This window comes from Dipodomys ordii, unplaced genomic scaffold, assembly GCF_000151885.1.
Source record: "Dipodomys ordii isolate 6190 unplaced genomic scaffold, Dord_2.0 Scaffold380, whole genome shotgun sequence".
Lineage (NCBI taxonomy): Eukaryota > Metazoa > Chordata > Mammalia > Rodentia > Heteromyidae > Dipodomys > Dipodomys ordii.
In genome coordinates, this window is record NW_012267596.1 from 486307 (window position 1) to 513166 (window position 26860).

Genomic DNA, 26860 nt, shown 5'->3' on the forward strand with positions numbered 1-26860 from the left:
AGAGCAGGACTCCATTCATTCTACCTCAGTTTCTTACTCCCTGCCAAAGACTTTTCCCTCCAACTGTAATCATGGCAATTTCATCTGAAGAAGTTTTGTTGATTGAAAAAAATGCTTCAAAAGTAGCAGGATGGAGCTCCCTATCTCATGGCAGAAAGAATTGCCTATGCCGCTGAAGGCAAAGAATGGTTTACAGCCTCCCTGCCGGCCCCCGGGGGGGCCCGGCCAAAAACAACACCAACCAAAGGTCAACGGGGAACCAACAACAATCAAGCAGCCCGGGAAAAAAAAGGGCAAGAAGGGGGGCCGGAAGGCAACGGGGCCCAAAAGCAACCAATGGCCAAGGCCCAAAACCCGGCAAACCCGGCCCAAGACAACCTCAACCAAGGCCCAAGCCCCCAAAAAGAAAACTCAAAGCCCGAAAACAAACCCAGGCAACACTCACTGGGCACCAGCGCTGACCCAGACAACCAGGAAAGGTTAGTAAAGTTTCAACCTTCCTTATGGCCTTGGGACTCAGTGAGGAACAATTTGAGGAGTGCTCTGACAGAAATGCCTGTGCTCTATGATATCCTCTGTATAATTAGAGACAAAAAAAATTATGACTCTTGATCCATTCTCTTGGGATGCAATTCCTCCAAAACAGAATCCTCAGACATTGCAGCTGATATCTAAGAAGAAGTCCCTTACAGGAGCAGCACAGATCCTATTGAAAGGGGCAGAAAAACTGATTAAATCAGTTACCAGAAACCAGGAGCACAAGCTACCAAGAGAATTCAACTCTGAGCTCTTGAGATTAAGGCAACACTGGAAACTTAAAAGTTGGAGATAAAATACTTGGAGATATGAGCTACAGAAGTGCAGGATCTTTCCCCATCATGGTACATTTGAAGTAATAAGGAACACAGATACTGATCTGGAGAAGATACCTGAATACTACTGCCCCCTGGATGTCTAAATTCCCAGTGATTTACAGTGATCTGCATGCATCAAAGTTTCTATTGAGAAGCAGGCTCCAGACATAGGTGATCTTGGCACAGTTCATCTCTTCTAGCAACCTCTACCCAAATCCAAAACATGGTCCCCACATTGGCAGACAAAATTAAAAGCAGCACCAATGTTCTTTTGTGTAAAGAATGTTTTTCACAGCTCTCTTGGGAATTTGTTCAAGTTTAACCACAAATACCTCACATCGTGGACAAAAACCAGATTCTCTCTTCAGCCCTTCCCACATTTGCTGTTATCTTTTTTTTTTTTTGGGGGGGGGTCCAGTCGTGGTTCCTGAACTCTGGGCCTGGGTGCTGTCCCTCAGCTCTTCAGCTAGAGGCTAGGACTCTACTACTAGAGCCACAGCACACTTTCAGCTTTTTTCTTTTTGCTAATGTGGTGCTGAGGAATCGAACCCAGGGCCTCATGCATGAAGGCAAGCACTCTTACCACTGAGCTACCTTCCTGCCCCTTTGCAGTTATCCAATTCTTTGTGCCATTCCACAAATGATAATCCCCCCAAATCAGTCATTGAGAAGCCAAGTGCAGAGGACCACCTCTATGTTCTAGAGCATAACTTGCACCTGCTGATTAGAGAGATTCATAAGAAATACCTTTTCCATCATGAAGATTCACCCAGCAAGTGTAGCTTTTGGCCACAAAAGAATGAGACTTTCAGGTCCACAAGCTTTTGATAAAAATGAAATTAATTTATTACATTCCAGTGAAAGGCTTCTGGAAAAAAATAACCAAAGCATATTTTTTCTGAGGAACAGAGTAGCTGCAACAATTGACAGCTTGGCAAGTCTCATTGAGGATCCTCATATACAGGCTCATTGGTCCAGTACAAGTGATGTTTATGAATTCAGTGTGAAGGTGTTCATCACATCTCAGGGCTATAAACCAATATGCAAGTCCATTCAGCTGCAGTTAACATTGGAGTTGAGCAGATCCAAGGTGTACACAGAGATGGAAGGGTGATCACACTGTCTCATCAGGAGCAGAAGCTACAGGATTTTCTTCTGTCTCAGATGTCTTAGCACCATGGGCACACAGCTCAGCAGCTGGCCAAGGTCATGGGCTGGCAGGTCCTGAGCTTCAGTAACCATGTGGGCCTGAGGCCCGTAGAGAGCATTGACAATGTGTCCACCATAACCGTGGCCTCTGCAAATGGTGACTATGCTACTTCAGTTCACAATGGGCCTGAGAGTGGCAGCAAAGTCCTGGTGCAGTTTCCATGGATCCAAAGCAAAGATGTTCCCAAGAGTGATGTGCCCCAGGACGGTAAGTGGAACCATCGCCATGGGCCCTTCAGAGAAGTACAGTAGAAGAAAATGAAGGTTGAAACTTCCTTCATAAACTGGAGCTGCTCATGTCTGCACTCAGCCTTGTCTGTTCTGATTCTTCCATAAAGTGGACTGTAGAAGATTGCAGGACAATTATAAGCACAACAAAGAAATGCCTTCCAAAGGAATTTCTTTCTAAAGCAATGAAAACACTTATCAGTTTAAAACTTTTCACTTTGTTTCTTTTTTTATTGTGAAAATACTGTACAGAGGGGTTACAATTACATGGGCAAAATAATGAGTACATTTCTATCAAGCATTGTAGCCTCCTCCGTTTTTTCCCCTTCCCATCCTCTCGCTACCCCCTATCCAATACTCCTCCCCCCCCAAAGTTGTAAAGTTCGTTTTCAACATAAAAACTTGTACATCTCATCGTTGCAATGAGCCCACCTGTATCCCTATTTAAATGATTTGTTTTTTCCCTTCCCCTCCACAGATAATGGTAACATCAAATACAGTGCAAGTAGGGGTTATACCGTGGAGGAGGGACATACAAAGCAACAAAGAAATCATCTTATAAATATGTTAGAAACTGCATGAAAGAAATTTCGCTTAACATCAACTTATCTGACCTTTCCTTGACTCAGACATATATTACATATAAGGGAAACCATGGGACCTATGTTTCTTTGGGCCTGGCTTACTTCACTTAATATAATTTTTTCCAAGTCTTTCCATGTCCTAACAAATGGGGCAATATCATTCTTTCTGATGGAGGCATAGAATTCCACTGTGTATATATAACACATTTTCTTGATCCATTCATCTACTGAGGGGCATCTGGGTTGGTTCCATATCTTAGCTATGGTAAATAATGCTGCAATAAACATAGTCGTGCTGGTAGCTTTAGTGTGGTCTTGTTTGTGATCATTTGGGTAAATGCCCAAAAGTGGGATTGCTGGGTCATAGGGGAGCTCTATGTAGAGTCTTTTGAGGACCTCCATACTGCTTTCCAAAGTGGTTGAACAAGTTTACACTCCAACAATGCAGTAGGGTTCTTCTTTCCACATCCTCTCTAGCATCTGTTATTAGAGTTCTTGATTTTAGCCATTCTAACTGGGGTGAGGTGGTATCTCAATGTAGTTTTGATTTGCATTTCTTTTATGACTAAGGAGGTTGAGCATTTCTTCATGTGTCTATTGGCCATCCTTTCTTCAGAAAGGTTTCTCTTAAGTCTTTAGCCCACTTATTTATTGGGTAGTTGTGAAATCTTTCACTTTGTAACTGACAAGTACTTTAAAATGCGGCACAATTGTAGATAAGCAGTATGGGAAAATATAAAATTGGACTTTTATGCAGTTAAACTGAGAATGTTATTAAAATTCGCTTTCAAATAGCCTTCTTTTGATGTTACAACAATTAAAATATGTGATTAAAAATCTCATGTAAGTCAGGCACCTGTAAATTCATGCCTGTAATCCTAGCTTTGCAGGAAGATGAGCTCTGAAGATGCTAGTATATAGGCAGCCAGGCAGGAAAGTCCATAAGACTCTTATTTCCAATAAAGTACTCAGAAAAATGATGGAAGTGGAGCTATGGCTCAAGTTATAGAGTACAAGTACACAGAACCGACAGTCTACCCCTTTATTTATCCCTAATAAGCAGAAGACCTTGCCCCTCTGCTCAGATTGGTTGAGTTCAGGTTTACCATCTTCTCTGCTTGTGATTGTCTAGTTTCAATAGGATAAAATATTTACATAAGGTGATTTTCAAATAAGATTAACAGTTCACAAGTAATCTCAAAATATGCCCATGCCCACTGATATTTCTTAAATAGTCAAGGGCAGGTCATAATCCTTATATTTCATATAATCATATATATATAATATATATAATATATATTTTATATGTTATATTTTATATAATCATAATCCTTATATTTTACAAAGCCTTTATCCCAAAGCAGCTCCCCTTTTCCTTAAGAGCCAAGATACCAGGCCAAAGGAGGAACTTTTAAGCAGTCCACTTTGACAGAAAAGACAGTTTCTCACACATGTATATATTTGTAAAGGATATTGTGTAGTATTTCTACAAATTTCATCTGTACAAGTTATATTTACCTTCATAAGCAGGAAAGCAAGGTACTGCCCACTTTCCTAATTTTCCTCCTGAGAATATGTGTAAGTCGAAATATTGTATGTTATATACACACATATATGTACTATACATATATATCAATTATATATTCAAGAGTGGTATGATTTTCATGTATGTCTTAGGATAGGAAAAGGTTTCTCTGAATTTGGAAAAGGTGTTTTCATTGCATGTATTTTTGTAATAAAATTTGTAAATATAGGCCCTCAAAAATTAGTTGCCTGTTCCCAATATTAATAGATCAAGAACCACCATCAGATTGGGTGTGGGGGTGGGGGGGAGAGGTTGGGAAGGGATGTGAAGGGTTAACAAAGGAGGAGAATGCAATGCTTGATGAGAAATGTACGCATTATCCTGCCTATGTAATTGTAACCCCTCTGTACAGTATGTTCACAAAAAATTAAAATTAAAAAAAAGAAAAAAAAGTGTAAATGATGGTGGTTCTTTATCTGAATCCATCCATCTCTATCTTCAAATTTAGAATCCCCTTTCAAACCACTATTTTGAAAAAACATAAAACAATTTTTGTCTGTGTACAGAAGCCTTTAGGCACAAGCAGCCGGAACTAGGCACCTCACCCAGAACTAGGCTCCATTCTAAGTTGCATAGACACAGAGCGGCATCCCATAGATTGTACCACCATCCCTGGTCACACAGGACTGCACCAGTGCCACCACAGGCCCAGGGCAGAGAAAATGCTAAGTAAATGCAAATGAAGCCATTTTACAGGTTGCCATTCATTTACTTTAAGGTCCTGTGTTTGAGCATTTGTAGGCATGTTGAGATGGCCACTGTGGGTGCTGAACAATTCTGTTACCCACAGAAGTAAGGAAGTGCGATGGATTTCCATCCTGCAATGGCCCATTTAGTGAACCTTTGTCCCAATTCATACAGCATAGGCTCCCACTTGATATTGAAATATGGATACTGGGTCTAACTGGCAGCATATTTACATCTTTGTGTGAAAAATCTTTGCACCCCACCCACAGGTTATAGGCATGTCTGAATCCCTACAGGGAGGACAGGGACTTAGACAATAGGTTACCAGACACCCCCAGACCTGTACCATGAACTTGAGACTGAGTTCTCAATCTCCTTGTAATACTGTCCCATGACCATGACCATACTTAGGCCTTGACCAATTCAGACACCATTGTTCCATGCCTTGGTTTCTCCTAACTCTCCTCTGGTCACCATGGTATCCCTTCACAACTCTCCATTAGAGTTGATCTGGTTTGTTGAGATTGTCTGTCTGCTTTTTCTTTCCTACCCTCATAGCTCAGTTTCTTAACAGTATGAAGTACATTGAGGATGCAAGTTTTCTGGGGACATGTGCCTGCTTACAGTCACCAGTTTTCTACAAACACTCCTAATTCGGCCTCTCAAAATGTGGCTTCTCTATCTCGTGACTGAACTCCCATATAACAATCTCATTTTGGCCTGATATGAGGGTACCTAAGGATAGGTACCCCAGAAGAGCAAAGTTTTTATGACAAATGATACTGCCACCATCTGTGAAAATCAACTGTTTGAAGTCTTCCCCTCAGGGGCTCTCAGATATTGGGAACTGGGATTGGTTTACAGGAAAGGGGATAGCAGAAAGGCAAGCCCAGTCTGTTCTGCTAGCAAGGGGGAAAATGTGCCCCCCCATTTTTGTGTGGTTCAGTCTGTAGTTCTAGTCTTCAATGAAACTCACTAGAAATTACAGGATAGAGTAAGGTCTTGTGAACAGAAGTTCTCAAAATACATGTTTATAGCTTCCAGGGGGTTTTAACTTTACTTGATAGGGGCATCATGACCTTGTGTAGAGAGAATGTTTTAGTTCAAGCAGCCAAGAATGTACTGGGCCACACTTAGTCCTTGTGACAGCTATACTGGCTTTGATTTAGTACTTCTGTGACTGCTAGGAAAGGCGGTTTCTGGTTGTTTTGATTTTTTTGGTTTTGATTTTGGCCGGTACTGGGGATTGAACTTAGGGCCTGGGCTCTGTGCCTGAGACTCAGTGCTCAAGGCTAGTGCTCTACCACATGAGCTGTGGCATCACATCCAGCCTTTTCTGTCTATGTAGTACTGAAGAATCGAACCCAGGCCTTCATGCATGCTTGACTAGCATTCAGCCACTAAGCCATATTCCCAGCCCCTCGGAATTTTTTTAATGCATACTAAGTTTCTCAGACCTTTGGCCTCTATCAATCTTAAAAGGCTAGACATTAAAGATGGCACGTGGACCTTGTAAATTTCCCTGCCTCCTTGAAGACATCTGAATCTTGTGAAAGACTTCACTGTCTCTTAAGTCATCTTGTTTTTTGTTGGTCATGAGGCCTGAATTCTGGGCCTAGGCACTGTCCCTTGGCTCGTCAGCTCAAGGCGAGCTCTCCACCCCTTGAGCTACAGTGCCACTTCCTGCTATTAATTCTTCTTGATTCCACATTCTCTTAAGACTATAACAAGTTTGTGAGAACTCTTCATGAAGGCCCTCTAGGGATCAGCTCACTCCACTCCATTTATCAGGAGGAAAAGAGAAAGAATTAAAACTCTTAGCTAATTGGCCTCCCTCTCCATGGAAACAAAGAGGCCCACACTGCCAATCTCTACATCATCTGTGTTTTGCATGGTAGCTTGGCCTCTGTCTATATTTGCAGATGCAGACTATAGACAAGGCAAAGGAGACGCAAAGACCTTCTGAAACAGCCCAAGCCAGTGTTCCATGGTAAGAGGTTCTGGCAGAGGTTAAGAGATTTTTTTGAGTCTTCAGGATTCTCTCCCTGGAACCTCAAAATTCTCTTTACTCCTTGGGAATAAGAATTAGATGGACCTCTAAAGACTTAAGCCTAAGCATATGAGTTATGGACTAGAGGTTCTTCAAGAATCAGAGCTAGGCAAAGCAGCCAAGGACTGATCAGAACATTGAACAAAGACCAGAGCTGTGTACAAGGAGACTGAAAGGCAAAGCTCCCACTAACTGGACACTGTGTCATCAGTAATGGACTCTAGCATGTCTAGACCATAACCTGATGCAATAAAGGACACAATGTGACTAAAGAGCCAAGACTGCTCACCATTTACAGATCAAAGCCAGACACCACTGTGTCCATAACTAAGCAGATCACACTAGTCACAGCAGTAGGACAAGTGCAGAATTATCCTTGGCTTATATTGTGGAAGGGAAGATGGTGAAGCAAAAGCATTTGATTATTTGTCCAAACACAAATTTTCTATTAGAGAGCTTCTTAGGACATCCTTGAATCTGATTAGGAAAATAAAGCTCTCCATCTTCCACCACTCACAGGAAGGCAATTACCCCTTTAGGAACACATCTAAGGCTTGCAAGTTCTGATCCCTACTGTGTGGTAAGGACACTAGCCTGGACTATGAAGGTGAAGACGCAAGCTTGAATCCTGGTTGCACATAAAGGCTTTTGAACAGAGCCCAGGCTCCTAATAGAAAATGAGGGATCAACAACACACAGCCAATGCCTAACCATAAAGTACTCAAATGTTCTGAGGGCAGAAGACTGACTGTTTCTGGGATGAAGCATAAATATTGGCAGACGAGTGGGAAAGCAGGAATCTGGGACCTGGCCCACTGTCATGCACAGCTTCACACTGCAGGGAAAGACAGGAAAAGCTGTTGCAATCTCCCTCTCATGGGAACTCAGTGTGCAAAAGGAAAGGGAAAAACCACACACTCCTAGATGTGCCAGAAAGGGTTTTAACTCAAGTAGTATAGAACACAGGCTTATGTCTCAAAGTCTATCAAATAGGGTTTATCAGCTCCAACTAGTTACCTCTCCACTAAATCTTACACACTGTTCAGATAATACTTAGTTGCCTATAATGCAACAACTTAAAAGACAGAAGTAACTTCAAAGTGCTTCCTCAACTGTGTCACAGACTTGATATTGCCAGCAGTGAGTAGGTAGCAGTCTGTTTGCTACAGTAAATGTACTCATACTAACAGCAACTTGTGCGGGAGGCTCCTTATCCCTCAAGGAAACAGTACAGCACTGTTTGCAGGTGTTGGAGATGAACCTGTTTTCATAAGCCACTTCCCCAGTGGGCTGCTCAACTGGAAAAACTTTACAGAGAAGCTTCAGGAGGGATTCAGTAACCATGTCTGTCTGGCCTAGGGGACAGTAAAGCAAAAGCACACAAATAATTTCTTTTCTGCAGAATCTAGAATGTGAAAGAGGGCATGAACATTAATGGGCTATTTGAGGGTAACCAGCAAGAGTCAGGAGAAAGTACAGTGTGAGGGAGTGAACATGATAAAAATTAATGCATTAAATAGAAAAAGGTCATGAACTAATTGTATGAATTACAAATAGAAACAAAGTATTTTAGAGGGATGTTTTGAAGTTCCAAAATGAAATTCCTCCCTTTGGAGATAATACACTGATTTTTCAAAAAGTCACCTATTCATCCTCTAAAGAATTGAGAATTCAGAGGGAAATGCTTCTAGGTAGGTTTACACAGGTCAGGGATTTTTAACCAGCTCTTCAATGAGGGCATGCAGAAAGCCAAGGAGGAGAGCCCAGCTCTTCAGTTGTTTTACCCTTGGAGGAGGGCAATCACAGGCCCCAGATTCACAGGGGAGAAACGGAACCGCATTTCCCCCTCTGTTAGTAAATCCACATCCTACCCTTTGCCTCAGCTTTGACTGAATTGACCTTCCACCCAATTTGGGTTAAAGTGAGAACTGATGAGCAGATTTTTCAACAAACCAACAAAGGCCCTTGTATGTTACTCTGGTCAGGGAGAAGACACTTCCCACCACATCCTCTAGAACAAGAGATGGGCTGTGGAGCCCACATCAGACTGTCTGGAGATGGAGATAGTCCCGAGTGTGATTTACACCTGAGCTCATTTACAAGGAATAAGGATGAGCTGGGAAGGAGAGAAGGGGAGGGGTACTGAACTTCCAACAACTGTGAGAAGACAGGGACACCAAGTCTCCACAGAACCCAGACATTGATTACAGGAAAGCTAGTCAACAGAGCAAGCCTGGAGCTCCCCCAAGGAGCAGTACCCACACCTTGCTCCCTGTTACTCTTGCCAGCACCTGGCACAGAGCCCTACATGGTGGGGGGTGAATGGGAGAGGGCTCAAAAGAGAAGACAGAAAACCTCATTTCCCTTTAAGCTTAAGAACATAATGTGAGGGCTGAAAGTGAGGGAGTGAGTGGATGGATTTTGAATGAAAGTTCAGACCCATCTCTTTCTCCATTCCATTCCTCCCTAAAGCTTCCAAGACCACAGATCTGTGACAGAACTCTTATCTATCCTGTTGGTATGAAAAACTGGTCAGAGGACAAGTTAGGTTGTTGCAGAGCAATACACAATACAAGCACTCTTTACCCAAAAAAAGCACTTAAAAACAGTTGCATCCCATTTCCCTCTTCAATTTCCTTAATACACCTAAATCTAGTTTACTGTCTAATTCTAGTGGCCTGAAAGAGCCTCAAATATTTGTGCCAGTTGCACACACACACACACACACACACACACACACTTGAGAATGTAAACCAATGTAGGGAATGCATACATTGCCCATTCCCTGACAGGAATTCAAATCAGCAGCTTCAAATTGTCTAGAGCATTCTGTGCTAAGAATGCTAAGTGTTGGACCACTAAGTCTTTTGCTTTGAAGTCAAGGCCTGAGAACATGATCTTGCCATCCTAGCAACAAACATGTAACATACAGTACAAGTAGTTTGATAACTAGCTTTAAAAACTAGCTTTAGGGATGGGAAGGTGGCTCAGTGGTAGATTGCTTGCCTTGCAAACATGAGGCCCTGGGTTTGATTCCTCAGCACCAAATAGGTAGAAAAAGCCAGAAATGGCACCGTGGTTCAAGTTGTAGAGAGCACTAGCCTTGAGCTACAGAGATCAGGGACAAGAGCCCAGGTCCAGAGTTCAGGCCCCACAATGGACAGAAAGGAAAAAAAACCCAACTAGCTTTAAACTGGGGTGTCAGCCACAGGCTGGGAAGAAAAAGCACAAGAGATAGAAGCAAGCAGAGGTCAAGCATTAGAGGTCATCATGGTCAGAAAGGTGCTCTAACATATCTGGAGATTTCTAGATTTGGACCACTCTGGCTACAAGGAAGACCTGGGCAGCTGCAGTGACACTTGTCAGGACTCTAAATCTCAGGACTCTAAAGCTCAGGAGAGTTGAAGCTGGGAGCCAGGCAGTGACTGAGCTCAAGCTATGCACAAAATTTAGGCTTTCAACATGACTGGATTTGGCAAAGACTTGAACATCAGGGTGCCAGGGGGAAGAAGGGAGGCTCTAGAAAGGTAAGAGAAGAGCTGAAGTCTCTGGACAGTGCAATTGAAAACATGAGAACACTGGGCACTGTGAAAAGGGAAATCTCAAAGAGGTCAGCAGTAAGGAAGGAAAAAAGACAGTATGTGGTTTCAATTGGCTATGCTTTGACACCTGGGAGACAGCTGATTACAAAAATCATCAATCGGTGGAGTAAATGGTCTTGAGGTCTCTAATTAAAGGATTACCCAAGGGTAGGCTGGCTACAGCTGGCTCTACTAAGTGTGTTATTGACCCTACAAATGAGACAATTCAAGACCACCCCTCAGGACAGGACCAGAGCAATAGGCTGGGAGGCCTTCAGTTACTCCCTGTAAATATTCTACCATATTTGTTGTCTTTAAATATATATATTTATATATATATATATATATTTTGCTACTGACAATGGCCTGCCCTCCAACACATCTGAACCTTATACCAAAAAACATGTAACTTAGGAAGTTTGAGCTGAAAGTTAAAGCCATAGAGCCTAGCATCCTGCCAGATATTTTAGAAATCTGTTTTTTTAGAAATTACAGAATCAACGCCAACAAAGCTCTATGCGTACACCTGAAGCTGGTGCCTTATGTTTCCTCACAACATTCCTGGTCAGAACAGTAGCACTTGTTTTGTAACAATCTCACTGAAGAGGACAAAGTTCCCATTTTCCCCTCCATAGAGAAAAATATACCCCTTCCTCTCCTACATTTGCCGACTCATTCTGTACATTGTGTTAACCTTTTTGCTACTGGCCTCAGTTTACAATCCCTTGTGTTATTTTTTTTGGAGGGGGTCTGGTCTTGGGGCCTGAAGTCAAGGCCTGGGTGCTGTCCTTCAGCTCCTCAGCTCAAGGCTAGTTCTCTATTACTTGAGCCACAGTGCCATTTCCTGCTTTTTTCTTTTTGCGTAGGTGGTGCTGAGGAATTGAACCCAGGGCCTCATGCCTGCAAGGCAAGCACTCTACCACTAAGCTACCTTCCCAGTTCCTTGTTATTTCTCAAATGGGATGTGGAATCATCCATTTAAGACTCACAGTAAAAGGAATTTCTCAGAGCAAAATGGGAATGCTGACCAGAAATGCTGCAGAGAGCCTGGGGGTTTCAAATTCAAGAGTGAGGATTAGAAAAGCTGACCCACCTATCTCATAACAAATAGGAAGGACTTAGGAAACTTGGTAGTTTGTCAGGTCGATTTTTGAGCATATCAGATCGGCAACCAGCCCCTTGGAGAAGATGAAGATAGAGGACAGGGCAGGGAACCCACATGAGCCATGTGATCAACAACCCAGGTGAGCCACAGGAGAGGCGGAGGGAAGGCTTTTTTTCTGCAGGCTTTGTAGCAGCCCAGGAAGCAAGTCAGGAACATTGGACACTCTTAAAAGACAGAGGTTTAAAGTAGAGTCAACAGAATATTCTGGGTAGGATAGCCGGAGGGGGGGGGGAATGCCAAAGGCTACCCCCTGCCCCAGCCAGGTTTCCCTAGCTTAGGTTTCAAGTAGCTTTTCAGGTGTCTCACAGGTCTTCATTCCACATCTCCCCACCCCCCTGCACTGAAAGATGAGGTGTTCACCTCCCTCCCCATCTCCTTTCCCCCTTCTCCTTCCCTTTCCCCCTCCCCGTGGTCCACTGAGGGAGAGGCCTTTCTTGAATCCTTCCAGCTATGTTAGAATAACCACCACCACCAACCCGGTTTTCTTAGCACCTACATAACCCTTTGCTTCTTGGTTACTTTTCTCCAGAGAAAGTTTTGAGAAAGACAGAAGACCTTGCACCCAAAAAACCCTGTATCTAAAAGTTTTTCTTCAAAGGAAAGGAAGCTTCCAGGGCGGGGTGGAGCACTCTTCGCTTTTTTCCAAAACCCTGAGGCAGGGCTTCCAGGCCAAGGCCTGGGTGGTCCACTCGGTGGAAAGCCCCCGGCTCCAGGAGAGCTCCTGGAGCCCCAGCTGTGGAAACCCCAGCGAGGAGGAGACCCACTGGGGCCTTTGAGCTTCAGCGCCTTCCACACCCCTCAGACATAAGCCGGAAAATGAAGAAGTTGAGCAAGAGCCATGCAAGAGTCTCAGTGGGACTCCCGGGCTGGGCTAGGGCCTTTTCATGCTCCTTGGTAGTGCGTCACTTCCGGGGCGTGGCCGCAGCGGGGAGGGGCGGGCGGTGCTGGGTCCTTCTCACAGGGCCACGCCCAGCGCTTGACTGTATGTGGTCAAAGCTGGGCATGAGCCGTGCTGGGGCTCGGCTATGCTTCTGGGTTCAGGTGTACACAGCGGCAGCAAGCAGGGCAAGAAGCTAGCAAGCCCTCAGACCTCCAGCTCTGTTCGCAGCCTTCTGGGCTGTTCCCAGGTTCAGCCTTTCCCAGGCGGGTTGAGAGCACAGCTGTTCCTGGGCAATCAATGAACTCCTCTCACACATGTTACCAATCCACTGGGGGCCAGCGCCGCCCGCCCCTCCCCGCTGCGGCCACGCCCCGGAAGTGACGCACTACCACGGACCATGAAAAGGCCCAAGCAGAACCCACAGTCTGACTGAGACTCTTGCCCAACCTTCATTTTCCGGCTTATGTCTGAGGGGTGTGGAACGCTATGAAGCTCAGAAGGCCCCAGTGGGTCTCCTCCTCGCTGGGGTTTCCACAGCTGGGGCTCCAGGAGCTTTCCAGGAGCCGGGGGCTTTCCACCGAGTGGACCACCCAAGCCTTGGCCTGGAAGCCCTGACTCCGGGTTTTGGGAAAAAGCAAATACTGCTCCACCCCGCCCTGGAAGCTTCCTTTCCTTTGAAGAAAAACTTTTAGATACAGGGTTTTTTGGGTGCAAGGTCTTCTGTCTTTCTCAAAACTTTCTCTGGAGAAAAGTAACCAAGAAGCAAAGGGTCTTGTAGGTGCTAAGAAAACCGTGGTGGTGGTGGTGGTTATTCTAACATAGCTGGAAGGATTCAAGAAAGGCCTCTCCCTCAGTGGACCACGGGGAGGGGGAAAGGGAAGGAGAAGGGGGAAAGGAGATGGGGAGGGAGGTGAACACCTCATCTTTCAGTGCAGGGGGGTGGGGAGATGTGGAATGAAGACCTGTGAGACACCTGAAAAGCTACTTGAAAACTAAGCTAGGAAACCTGGCTGGTGCAGGGGGTAGCCTTTGGCATTTTTTCCCCACTATCCTACCCAGAATATTCTGTTGACTCTACTTTCAAACTCTAATCTTTCAAGAGTGTCTAATGTTCCTGATTAGCTCCCTGGACTGTCACAAATCCTGCAAAAAAAAGCCTTCCCTCCGTCTCTCCTGTGGCTCACCTGGGTTGTTGACCACATGGCTCATGTGGGCTCCCTGTCCTGTCTTGTATCTTCATCTCCAAGGGGCTGGAGGTCTTTTGGGAATTGTAGCTTAAAGCCTACATAAGCTCTAGGTTCTTAAACCATGCTTGAGGAGCTATGTGGTAGGCCTCAGGTGTTAGGTCAAACTTGCCTGCCCTCTCTGGGTAACCTCTCTTTTTTCACTCTGGTTTGCCAACATGAAAGCCCCACACATGGCTGCCTTTAGAGCCTCCATGAATTCTGTTGCCGATCTGATATGCTCAAAAATCGACCTGACAAACTACCAAGTTTCCTAAGTCCTTGCTATTTCTCAGTGAGATAGGTCAGTTAGCTTTCCTAATCCTCACTCTTGAATAGGAAACCCCCAGGCTCTTTGCAGCATTTCTGGTCAGCATTCCCACTTTGCTCTGAGGTGTTACTTGCCTTTTACTGTGAGTCTTAAATGGATGATTCCACATCCCATTCAAGAAATAACACGACGGTTTGTAAACTGAGGCCAGTAGCAAAAAGGTTAACTCAATGTACAGAATGAGTCTGCAAATGTAGGAGGGGAAGGGGTATATTTTTCACTATGGAAGGGGAAATGGGAACTTTGACCTTTTCAGTGAGATTGTTACAAAACAGGTGCTACTACTAAACCTGCTCTTCTGACCAGGACTGTTGTGAGGAAACATAAGGCACCAGCTTCGGGTGTATGCATAAAGCTTTGTTGGCATTGATTCTGTAAGTGACTACAAAAGAGATTTCTAAAATATCTGGCAGGACGCTAGGCTCTATGGCTTTAACTTTCAGCTCAGCTTCCTAAGTTACATGTTTTTTGGTTTAAGGTTCAGATGCATTGGAGGGCAGACCACCCTCTGTACTAAATACATGTGTGTATATATATATATGAAACATATTTAAAGACAACAAATATGATAGAATATACATGGGGAGTACTGAGGGCCTGCCAGCCTATTCCTCAGGTCCTGTCCTGAGGGGTGATCTTGTTGAATTGTCTCATTTGTGGGATCAATAATACACTTAGTGGAGCCAGCTGTAGCCAGCCTACCCTTGAGTAATCCTTTAATTAGCAGAGACCTCAAGACCATTTACTCCACCGATTGATGATTTTTGTAATCAGCTGTCTCCCAGGTGTCAAAGAACAGCTAATTGAAACAACATACTGTCTTTTTTCCTTCCTTACTACTGAGCTCCTTGAGATGTCCCTTTTCAGTGTCCAGTATTCTCATGTTTTGAATTGCACTGTCCAGAGACTTCAGCTCTGCTCTTACCTTTCTAGCGCCGCCGCCCCTCTTCCCCCTGGCACCCTGATGTTCAAGTCTTTGCCAAATCCAGTCATGTTGAAAGCCCAAATTTTGTGCATAGCTTGAGCTCAGTCACTGCCTGGCTCCCAGCTTCAACTCTCCTGAGCTTTAGAGTTCTGAGCTTTAGTGTCCTGACAACTGTCACTGCAGCTGCCCAGGCCCTCATTGTAGCCACAGTGGCCCAAATCTAGAAGTCTCCATATATGTTAGAGCTCCTTTCTGACCATGATGACCTCCAATGCTTGACCTCTGCTTCGTTGTGTCTCTTGGGCTGACACCCCAGTTTAAAGCTAGTCGTGTTTTTTTTTTCATTTCTGTCTGTTGTGGGGCCTGAACTCTGGGCCTGGGCTCTGTCCATGAGCTCTTTAGCTGAAGGCTAGGGCTTTCTACCATTTGAGCCACAGTGGCATTTCCAGCATTTTCTGCCTATATGATGCTGAGGAATCGAATCCAGGGCCTCATGCATACAAAGCAAGCACTCTACCACTAAGTCACTTTCTCAGTCCTAAAGCTAGTTTTTAAAGCTAGTTTTCAAACTACTTGTATGTCACACGTTTCTTGCTAGGATGGCAGGACCATATTCTCAGGCCTAGACTACAAAGAAAAGACTTAGTGTTCCAACACTTAGCACAGAATGTTGTAGACAATTTGAAGCTGCTGATTTGAATTCATGTCAGGGAATGGCAATGTATGCATTCCCTACCTTTGTTTTACATTCTCAAGTGTGTGTGTGTGTGTGTTTCAAAGCAACTGGCACAAAGATTTGAGGCTCTTTCAGGCCACCTGAATTAGGCAGTAAACTTGATTCAGGTGTATTAAGGAGATGGAGGGAAATGGGATTCAAATGTTTTTAAGTGCTTTTTTGGGTAAAGTGTGCTTGTATTGTGTATTGCTCTGCAACAACCTAACTTGTCCTCTGACCTGTTTTTCATGCTAACAGAATAGATGAGAGTTCTGTGACAGATCTGTGGTCTTGGAAGCTTTAGGGAGGAATGGAATGGAGAAAGAGATGGGTCTGAACTTTCATTTAAAATCCATCCACTCACTTCCTCGCTTTCAGCCCTCACATTATGTTCTTAAGCTTAAAGGGAAATGAGTTTTTCCATCTTCTCTTCTGAGCCCCCTCCCCTTCACCCTCCCAAGATGTAGGGCTCTGTGCCAGGTGCTGGCAAGAGCAGCAGGGAGGTGTGGGTACTGCTCTTGGGGGAGCTCCAGGCTTGCTCTGTTGACTAGGTCTTGGTAAGGAATGATTGGGTTCTGTGGAGACGTGGTGTCCCTGTCTTCTCACAGTTGTTGGAAGTTCAGTAACCCCTCCCCTTCTCTCCTTCCCATTTCATCCTTACTCCTTGTAAATGAGCTCAGGTGTAAATCACACTCGGGACTATCTCCATCTCCAGACAGTCTGATGTGGGCTCCACAGCCCATCTCTTGTTCTAGAGGATGTGGTGGGAAGTGTCTTCTCCCTGACCAGAGTAACATACAAGGGCCTTTGTTGGTTTGTTGAAAAATCTGCTCATCAGTTCTCACTTTAACCCAAATTGGGTGGAAGGTCAATTCAGTCAAAGCTGAGGCAAAGGGTAGGATGTGGATTTACTAACAGAGGGGGAAATGCGGTTCCGTTTCTCCCCTGTGAATCTGGGGCCTGTGATTGCCCTCCTCCAAGGGTAAAACAACTGAAGAGCTGGGCTCTCCTCCTTGGCTTTCTGCATGCCCTCATTGAAAAGCTGGTTAAAAATCCCTGACCTGTGTAAACCTACCTAGAAGCATTTCCCTCTGAATTCTCAATTCTTTAGAGGATGAATAGGTGACTTTTTGAAAAATCAGTGTATTATCTCCAAAGGGAGGAATTTCATTTTGGAACTTCAAAACATCCCTCTAAAATACTTTGTTTCTATTTGTAAGTCATACAATTAGTTCATGACCTTTTTCTATTGCATTAATTTTTATCATGTTCTCTCCCTCACACTGTATTTTCTCCTGGCTCTTGCTAGTTACCCAGAAATAGTCTATTAATGTTCATGCCCTCTTTCACATTCTAGATTCTGCAGAAAAGAAATTATTTGTGTGCTTTTGCTTTACTGTCCCCTAGGCCAGACAGAAGTGTTTACTGTATCCCTCCTGAGGCTTCTCTGTAAAGTCTTTCCAGGTGGGCAGCCCACTGGGGAAGTGGCTCATCAAAACAGGTGTTGGAGATCCAACACCAGCAAACGGTGCCGCACTGTTTCCTTGAGGGATAAGGAGGCTTGTGCACAAGTTGCTTTTAGTATGAGTACATTTACTGTAGCAAACAGACTGCTACCAACACACTGCTGGCAATAACAAGTCTGTGACACAGTTGAGGAAGCACTTTGAAGTTACTTCTGTCTTTTAAGTTGTTGCATTATAGGCAACTAAGTACTATCTGAACAGTGTGTAAGATTTAGTGAAGAGGTAACTAGTTGGAGCTGATAAACCCTATTTGATAGACTTTGAGACCTAAGCCTGTGTTCTACACTACTTGAGTTAAAACCCCTTCTGCCCCGTCTAGGAGTGTGTGGTTTTTCCCTTTCCTTTTGCACACTGAGTTCCCATGAGTGGGAGATTGCAACAGCTTTTCTTGTCTTTTCCTTCTGTGTGAAGCTGTGCATGACAGTGGGCCAAAGCCTGGTCCTAGAGTCCTGCTTTCCCACTCACCTGCCAATATTTATGCTTTATCCCAGAGACATTCAGTCTTCTGCCCTCAGAACATTTGAGTACTTTATGGTTAGGCATTGGCTGTGTGTTCTTGATCCCTCATTTCTATTAGGAGCCTGGGCTATGTTCAAAAGCCATTATGTGCAAGCAGGATTCAAGCTTGCGTCTTCACCTTCATAGTCCAGGCTGGTGTCCTTAACACACAGTAGGGATCAGAACTTACAAGCCTTAAATGTGTTCCTAAAGGGGTAATTGCCTTCCCGTGAGTGGTGGAAGATGGAGAGCTTTATTTTCCTAATCAGATTCAAGGATGTCCTAAGAAGCTCTCTAATAGAAAATTTGTTTGGACAATAATTAAATGCTTTGGCTTCACCATCTTCCCTTCTGCAATTTAAGCCAAGGTTAATTCTACACTTGTCCTACTGCTGTGTGGCTAGTGTGATCTACTTAGCTATGGACATACTGGTGTCTGGATTTGATCTGTAAAATGCTGCGCAATCTTGGCTCTTTAGTCACACTATGTCCTGTATTGCATCAGGCTTTGGTCTAGATATGCTAGAGTCCATTACTGTCTCCACTACACAGTCCATTTCAGTCTTCAGTTAGTGGAGCTTTGCCTTTCACAGTCTCCTTATACGCAGCTCTGGTCTTTATCTTTCTGATCAGTTTTTGGCTGCTTTGCCTAGCTCTGATGCTTGAAGAGCCTGTACTCCATAACTTATATGCTTAGGCTTGAGTCTTTAGAAGTAGATCTAGTCCTTATTCCCAAGCAGTAAAGAGAATTTTGAGGTTTCAGGGAGAGGATCCTGAAGCCTCAAAAAATCCCTTAACCTCTGCTAGAACCTCTTACCATGGAACACTGGCTTGGGCTGTTTCAGAAGGTCTTTGCGTCTCCTTTGCCTTCTCTATAGTCTGCATCTGCAAATATAGACAGAGGCCAAGCTACCATGCAAAACACAGATGATGTAGAGAATGGCAGTGTGGGCCTCTTTGTTTCTATGGAGAGGGAGGTGAACTAGCTAAAAATTTTAATTTCTTTTCTTTTCCTCCTGATAAATGGAGTGGATTGAGCTGATCCCTAGAGGGCCTTCATGAAGAGATCTCACAAACTTGTTATAGTCTTAAGAGAATGTGGAATCAAGAAGGATTAATAGCTGGAAGTGGCACTGTAGCTCGAGGGGTAGTGAGCTCCTCTTGAGCTGACGAGCCAAGGGACAGGGCCTAGGCCCAGAGTTCAGGCCCAATGACCAACAAAAACCAAGATGACATAGGAGACAGTGAAGTCTTTCACAAGATTCAGATGTCTTCAAGGAGGCAGGGAAATTTACAAGGTTGTCGTGCCATCTTAATATCTATCCTTTTAAGACTTATAGAGGCCAAAGATCTGAGAATCTTAGTATGCATCAAAATTTTTTCTAGGGGCTGGGAATATGGCTTAGTTGTTGAATGGTTAGCATGCATTCAACCTGAAGCCCTGGGTTCGATTCCTCAGTACCACATAAACAGAAAGGGCTGGATGTGATGCCAGAGCTCATGTGGTAAAGCACTAGCCTTGAGCACAGAGAGGCACAGGGACAGAGACCAGGCTCTGAGTCCAAGCCCCAATCCCAGCCAAAAAACACCAAAACCAAAAAATGTCTTTCCTACTAGTCACAAAAGTGCTAAATCATAGCCAGTATAGTTGTCACAAGGACTCAATGTGGCCCAGCACATTCTTGGCTGCTTGAACTAAAACATTCTTTCTACACAAGGTCATGATGCCCCTATCAAGTAAAGTTAAAACCCCCTGTAAGCTATAAACATGTATTTTGAGAACTTCTGTTCACAAGACCTTACTCTATCCTGCAATTTCTACTGAGTTGCATTGAAGACTAGAACTACAGACTGGACCACACAAAAATGGGAGGGCACATTTTCCCCCTTGCTAGCAGAACAGACTGGGCTTGCCTTTCTGCTATCCCCTTTCCTGTAAACCAACCCCAGCTCCCAATATCTGAGAGCCCCTGAGGGGAAGACTTTTCAAACAGTTGATTTTCACAGATGGTGGCAGTATCATTTGTCATAAAAACTTTGCTCTTCTTGGGGCACCTACCCTCAGGTACCCTCATCAGGCCAAACTGATATTGTTATATGGGAGTCAGTCGAGATAGAGCAGCCACGTTTTGAGAGGCTGAATTGGGAGTCTTTGTAGAACTTGCATCCTCAATGCACTTCATACTGTTAGGAAACTGAGCTATGAGGGTAGGAACGAAAGAGCAGACAAACGACCTCAACAAACCAGATCAACTCTAATGGAGAATTGAGAAGGGATACCATGGTGACCAGAGGAGAGTTAGGAGAAACCAAGGCATGGAACAATGGTGTCTGAATTGGTCGAGGCCTAAGTATGGTCATGGTCATGGGACAGTTTTTTGTGGAGATTGATAACTCAGTCTCAAGTTCATGGTACAATTCTAGGGGGGTCTGGTAACCTATTGTCTAAGTCCCTGGCCCTCCCTCTAGGGATTCAGGCATGCCTATTACCTGTGGGTGGGGTGCAAAGATTTTCACACAAAGATGTAAATATGTTGCCAGTTAGATCCAGTATCCATATTTCAATATCAACAAGTGGGAGCCTATGCTGTATGAATCTGGACAAAGTTTCACTAAATGGTATATTGCAGGAGGCTCTCCATTGCACTTCCTGACTTCAGAGGGTAACAGAATTGTTCAGCACCCACAGTGGCAATTTGAACATGCCTACAATGCTCAAACACAGGACCTTAAATGAATGGCAACCTGTAAAATGGCTTCCCTTGCATTTACTTGACTTTTTCTCTGCCCTTGGCCTGGGGAGAGACTGGTGCAGTCCTGTGTGACCAGGAAATGGTGGTACAACTCTATGGGATGCCGCTCTGTGTCTATGCAACTTAGAATGGAGCCTAGTTCTGGGTGAGGTGCCTAGTTCTGGCTGCTTGTGCCTAAAGGCTTCTGTACACAGAAAAAGTTTTGTTCTCTGCTTTGTTTTCAAAATCGTGGTTTGAAAGGATATTCTAAATTTGAAGATAGAGATGAATGAATTCAGATACAAGTGTAAATGATGGTGGTTCTTGATCTATTCCTATTGAGAACAGGCAGCTAATTTTGGGTGAGGGCCTACATTTACAAATTTTATTACAAAAATACATGCAATGAAAACACCTTTTCCAAATTCAGAGAAACCTTTTCCTTTCCTAAGACATATATGAAAATCACACTACTCTTGAATATATAATTGATATCTATATGTATAGTATATATATATGTGTATATATAGTATATATGTATATATAACATACAATATTTCTACTTACACATTATTCTCAGGAAGAAAATTAGGAAAGTGGGCAGTATTCTTGCTTTCCTGCTTTGGAAGGTAAATATAACTTGTACAGATGAAATTTGTAGAAATACTACACAACCTCCTTTACAAACAGATACATGTGTGAGAAAAACTGTCTTTCCTGTCAAAGTGTACTGCTTTAAAGTTCCTCCTTTGGCCTGGTGGCTTGGCTCTTAAGGAAAAGGGGACCTTCTTTGGGATAAAGGCTTTGTAAAATATAAGGTTTTGTTTGAAACTAGTTTTTCAAAATAGGATTATGACCTGCCCTAGCCTATTTAAAAATAGCAGTGGGCAAGGGCATATTTTGAGATTATTTGTGAACTGGAAATCTTATTTGAAAATCACCTTATGTAAACATATTTTATCCTATTGAAACTAGACCATCACAAGCAGAGAAGATGGTAAACCTGAGCTCAACCAATCTGACCAGAGTGGCAAGGTCGTCTTCTGTATTAGGGATAAATAATGGGAAAGACTGCCTGCTCTGTGTGCTTGTACTCTACCACATGAGCTACAGTTCCACTTCCATCATTTTTTCTGAGTATTGGAGATAAGAGTCTTATGGACTTTCCTGCCTGGCTGGCTTTGTACTAGGATCTTCAGAGCTCATCTTCCTGCAAAGCTAGGATTATAGGCATGAACTTACAGGTGCCTGACTTACTTGAGATTTGTAATGACTTATTTTAATTGGTGTTACCATCAAAGGAAGGCTATTTGAAAGCAAATTTTAATAACATACTTGGTTTAACTGCATACAAATACAATTTTATATTTTCCCATACTGCTTATCTACAATTGTGCCACATTTTAAAATACTTGACAGTTACAAAATGAAAGGTTTCAAACTGATAAGTGTTTATTGCTTTAGAAAGAAACTCCTTTGGAAGGCATTTCTTTGTTGTGCTGACAATTGTCCTGCAAACCTCTATTGTCCGCTGTATGGAAGAATTGGAGCAGACAAGGGCTGAATGCAGACATGAGCAGCTTCAGTTTATGAAGGAAGTTAAAACCTTCCATTTTCTTCCACTGTACTTCTCTGAAGGGCCCATGGCGATGGTTCCACTTACTGTCCTGGGGCACATCACTCTTGGGAACATCTTTGCTCTGGATCCATGGAAACTGCACCAGGACTTTGCTGCCAATCTCAGGCCCATTGCGAACTGAAGTAGCATAGTCACCATTTGCAGAGGCCACGGTTATGGTGGACACATTGTCAATGCTCTCTACGGGCCTCAGGCCCACATGGTTACTGAAGCTCAGGACCTGCCAGCCCATGACCTTGGCAAGCTGCTGAGCTGTGTGCCCATGGTGCTAAGACATCTGAGACAGAAGAAAATCCTGTAGCTTCTGCTCCTGATGAGACAGTGTGATCACCCTTCCATCTCTGTGTACACCTTGGATCTGCTCAACTCCAATGTTAACTGCAGCTGAATGGACTTGCATATTGGTTTATAGCCCTGAGATGTGATGAACACCTTCACACTGAATTCATAAACATCACTGATACTGGACCAATGAGCCTATATGTAAGGATTCTCAGTGAGACTTGCCAAACTGTCAATGGTTGCAGGTAATCTGTTCCTCAGAAAAATAGGCTTTGCTTATTTTTTTCCAGAAGCCTTTCACTGGATTGTAATAAATTAATTTCATTTTTATCAAAAACTTTTAGACTGAAAGTCTCATTCTTTTGTGACCAAAAGGTACACTTGCTGGGTGGGTCTTCATGATAGAAAAGGTATTTCTTATGAAACTCTCTAATCAGCATATGCAAGTTATGCTCTAGAACAAAGAGGTGATCCTCTGCACTTGGCTTCTCAATGGCTGACTTGGGGGGAGGCCTTTCTTGCATTCAATGTCTGTCTAGAGAGATCTGCAGTGATTCTATTTTTTCCCATTGTAGTATAGCTCCTTCATTTTTGCTACATGCAAGATTGTTTCCTTACTCAGGTCTATCATTTTTACTATGTGTCTAGAAGTGTTTCTCCTGGGATCCTGCTTGTTAGGTATTCTATGTGCTTCTGTTATGTAGGTAAGATTTTTTTTTAAGATTGAGGAAATTTTCATTGATCTTGTTGAATAGGTGTTGCATTCCCTGGCTTTGATATTCCTCAACTTCGTCCACTCCAATTATACAAAGGTTAAATTTCTTGGTACTATCCACTTGCTCTTGGATTTCTCTTTGACATAATTTGAGTGGTTTTTCCATATCTGTTTTTTTTGGTCCAGTTGGTGTATTCTGTCTTCTGTATCTGACACTCTACATTCCATTTCGTTCACTCTGTTAACTGTGACTTCCATTGTGGTTTGCATGGAGGAAATGGACTCATTTATGGATTCGATGTTGGTTCTCAAACTAATAATCTCACCTCTTAGTGAGGTGTGTACTGCCTCTATTTTTGCTTGCACCTCCTGTTTGAGATCCTGCATATCTTCTGATAGGTTGTCCCTGTGTTCTTTGAATTTCTGATCTATTTCTTGCTTTAATTCTTTTTGTTTTTTTGTTTGTTTTTGGTCATGGGGCTTGAACTCTGGGCCCGGATGCTATCCCTCAGCTCTTCAGCTGAAAGCTATGCTCTACCACTTGAGCCATAGCACCACTTCCTCGCTTTAATTCTTGAGTCATTGCCTCTAGCATCTCTTGGATGTAGCTTTTGTTTTCCATTCCTGATTTGTTCCCACTGGGGCTCTCCCTTAGGTGGCTGATGGCTTTTGGGGGTAGCTTGCTATCCTGGGTGTTGAAAAACCTTGTAATTTTTCTCTGATTTTTGCATGGGGATTCAGGGATTCTTGGAGACTAATCTGAAATTCTGTTTTGGTCGATAGGTGTCTGTCTTTGCCTGATTGCTGTTTCTGGGCTGGTGGAGAGACTCTGTACGTGGTCTCAGTTCTGTTGGGGGCCGACCTCCAGCTGCTGGTCTGACCCATGTAGGGCTTTTGGCTCTCTACTGTAGATCACTGGCAGTTCCTGCCTTTAGAAGGACTGAGCGGCCTACACTGCTCCTGTTTACTTCTACAGGTGCTCTTGGCTAGATTGAGTGTGCTAGATGTACTCTCCCAGTTGCTGGAGTCTGCTATGGAATCCTGATGGGTTTTTTTTTTTGTTTTTGTTTTTGGCCCATTGTGGGTCTGAACTCTGGGCCTGGGTGCTGTCCCTCCGCTCTTCACTCAAGGCTGGCACCCTACCATTTGAGACACAGTGCCACTTCTGTCCACAGAGCCACTTCTGGCCCTTTCTGCTTATGTGGTGCTGAGGAATCAGATCCAGGGCCTCATGCACACAAGGCAAGTACTCTACCACTGAGTCACCTTACCAGCCTGAGCTCCTAACTATGATTAGGTGCTGGTGGCCAGAGTTGTCCAATTCCTGGCCTGGGATATATGGGCCAGGTTCTGGTAGAGTTTGGGCTTCTTTTTGCTGTCATGGGTATGATTCCCTGTTTCCCCCCCCCCTCTGTTGAGGTGTATACACAGCTTCTGGCTTCAACTGGGAGGAGTTGGTTGTGTTGCTCAGGCACCAGATCCCCAGGCCTAGTCCTGGCTCCCAGTCTCCAGCCTGGGGCACGCCAGTTGGACCTGTGCTGCTGTGTATCCCACCTGGGTTACACAGCCTGGAGTAAATAGTTGAAGTTTATTCCACTGTTGGCTGTTGTGACCCAGGGACGCTGTTCTTGGCTTGGGTGTTTAAGCTCCCTTCCAGGGACACTCTTGATCTAGTCTGGCCAGCTGGATGTGCTCCACGGGCTGGTGGAGCTCTGGAACAGTTCCCAGTTTTAGTGGGTTCTGTAGTCCAGGTGTTGGGGTAGGGGTCTGGGTCAAGGTCTGGGGGCTCCCACCAGCTCTGGTCTCCCTTGAGTGATACACTGCCCCCCTGTGGGGTACTCACCCTGGAGCTAGTTGTTTCTGTGTGATGTAGGTTGCCAGTTGCTGCTGCAATCAGTGTTCAGTTGAGATGCCTGTGGGCTGGGCCAGGTGGTGGTAGCTCTGCATGTTTCTGTCTCTGCCTTTGTCACTGCTGTTCGGGTCAGCACAGCACCAGTACCTTGCAGGTCTTCTGCTCTGGCGTTCTGTGGGCCACCTGTGTAGTTCTGGGGTTCCTGTCATGGGGCCGAGTGGGTTTGGAGGGATAGAGCCCCTCTGCTTGGAGAGTGAGGGGTGGGGGCGGGACCTTTGTGCAGGCTCCCAGCTTGGAGGTTTCTCTGTTCCTCAGGATCAGCGGGTCCAACACTGGTACCTCAGGCGTCTTCTGCCTGGGTGATCTGCAGACAAACCCCTGTGTCTCTGGGGACTCCAGCAGCTCCCACTGGGCTAGGCTGGGCATGGCTTGATGCGTTCCCAAGCAGCCAGTAAAGGTTGGGGGAGGGATTTTCACACTTCTGTTCTGAAATTCTTGCTATTTTTTCTTTCCCCCACCTCCTGTTTTTCTCTGGATGTTCATCCTTTTTTTGTTGTTGCTGTCCATCTCTTGGGGAAATTAACCATTTGAACTCAAACAATCTTTTTGGTCGGAGAGAGCTGTGGAGTTTCCTTACTGTCCCATTGCCATCTTGGTCCCTATCTCTAACTTTTTAAAGTTTCCAATGTTACCTTAATCTCAAGAGCTCAGAGTTGAAGTCTGTAGCTGGTGCTCCTGGTTTTCGGTAACAAATTTAGTCTTTCTGTCTGCTTCAAGAGGATCGGTGTTGCTCCAGCAAGAGACTTTTTTAGAGATCAGTTGCAATGTCTAAGGATTCTGTTTTGGAGGAATTGCATCCCAAGAGAATGAATCAAGAGTCATGTTTTTTTTTTTGTTGTTGTTGTCTCTAATTATACAGACGATATCATAGAGCACAGGCATTTCTGTCAGAGCACTCCCCAAATTGTTCCTCACTGAGTCCCAAGGCCATAAGGAAGGTTGAAACTTTACTAACCTTTCCTGGTTGTCTGGGTCAGCGCTGGTGCCCAGTGAGTGGTGCATAGGATTGCTCTCAGGCTCTGAAGTCTCCTCTTCAGAGCCTGAGCCCTGGCTGAAGATGTACTGGGCCAGGCTTGCCAGGGTCTGGGACATGGACAATGGCTGCATGTAGGACACAGTGCCATCCAGACCCACCTCCTGCACCTTATTCTCACAGGCTGACTGAATGCTGATGCATACCCCTTGAACCCTAGATGGTGCTGCTTCTGGCCAGGACCCCCACGGGGCCAGCAAGGAGGCTGTAAACCATTCTTTGCCTTCAGCGGCATAGGCAATTCTTTCTGCCATGAGATAGGGAGCTCCATCCTGCTACTTGTGAAGCATTTTTTTCAATCAACAAAACTTCTTCAGATGAAATTGCCATGATTACAGTTGGAGGGAAAAGTCTTTGGCAGGGAGTAAGAAACTGAGGTAGAATGAATGGAGTCCTGCTCTGTTCCTTACAGTCACTGCTGAGAAGAGGCTAAACCACCCAGCCTCAGCCTTCACCTCTGCCTCTATTATGGGAAATTTCACTCCATCACTGGCTCCGCAGTCTAC

The 26860-nt window shown here is 44.3% G+C and overlaps 1 protein-coding gene and 2 pseudogenes across 1 annotated transcript in view; 2 read left to right on the plus strand and 1 right to left on the minus strand.

Moving 5' to 3' along the window:
* The window catches only part of Cep162 (centrosomal protein 162kDa), a 100635-nt gene extending 92633 nt beyond the window's left edge, over positions 1-8002 (plus strand). The window contains exon 30 of the mRNA XM_013036728.1: positions 7991-8002. The gene's annotated coding sequence lies outside the window, so the exon portion shown is untranslated. The remainder of the gene's footprint in view (positions 1-7990) is intronic.
* Positions 148-12719, plus strand: LOC106001727 (annotated as a pseudogene).
* Positions 12720-22233: 9514 nt separating this feature from the next.
* LOC106001728 lies at positions 22234-26608 on the minus strand (annotated as a pseudogene).
* Between the last annotated feature and the right edge of the window lie 252 nt (positions 26609-26860).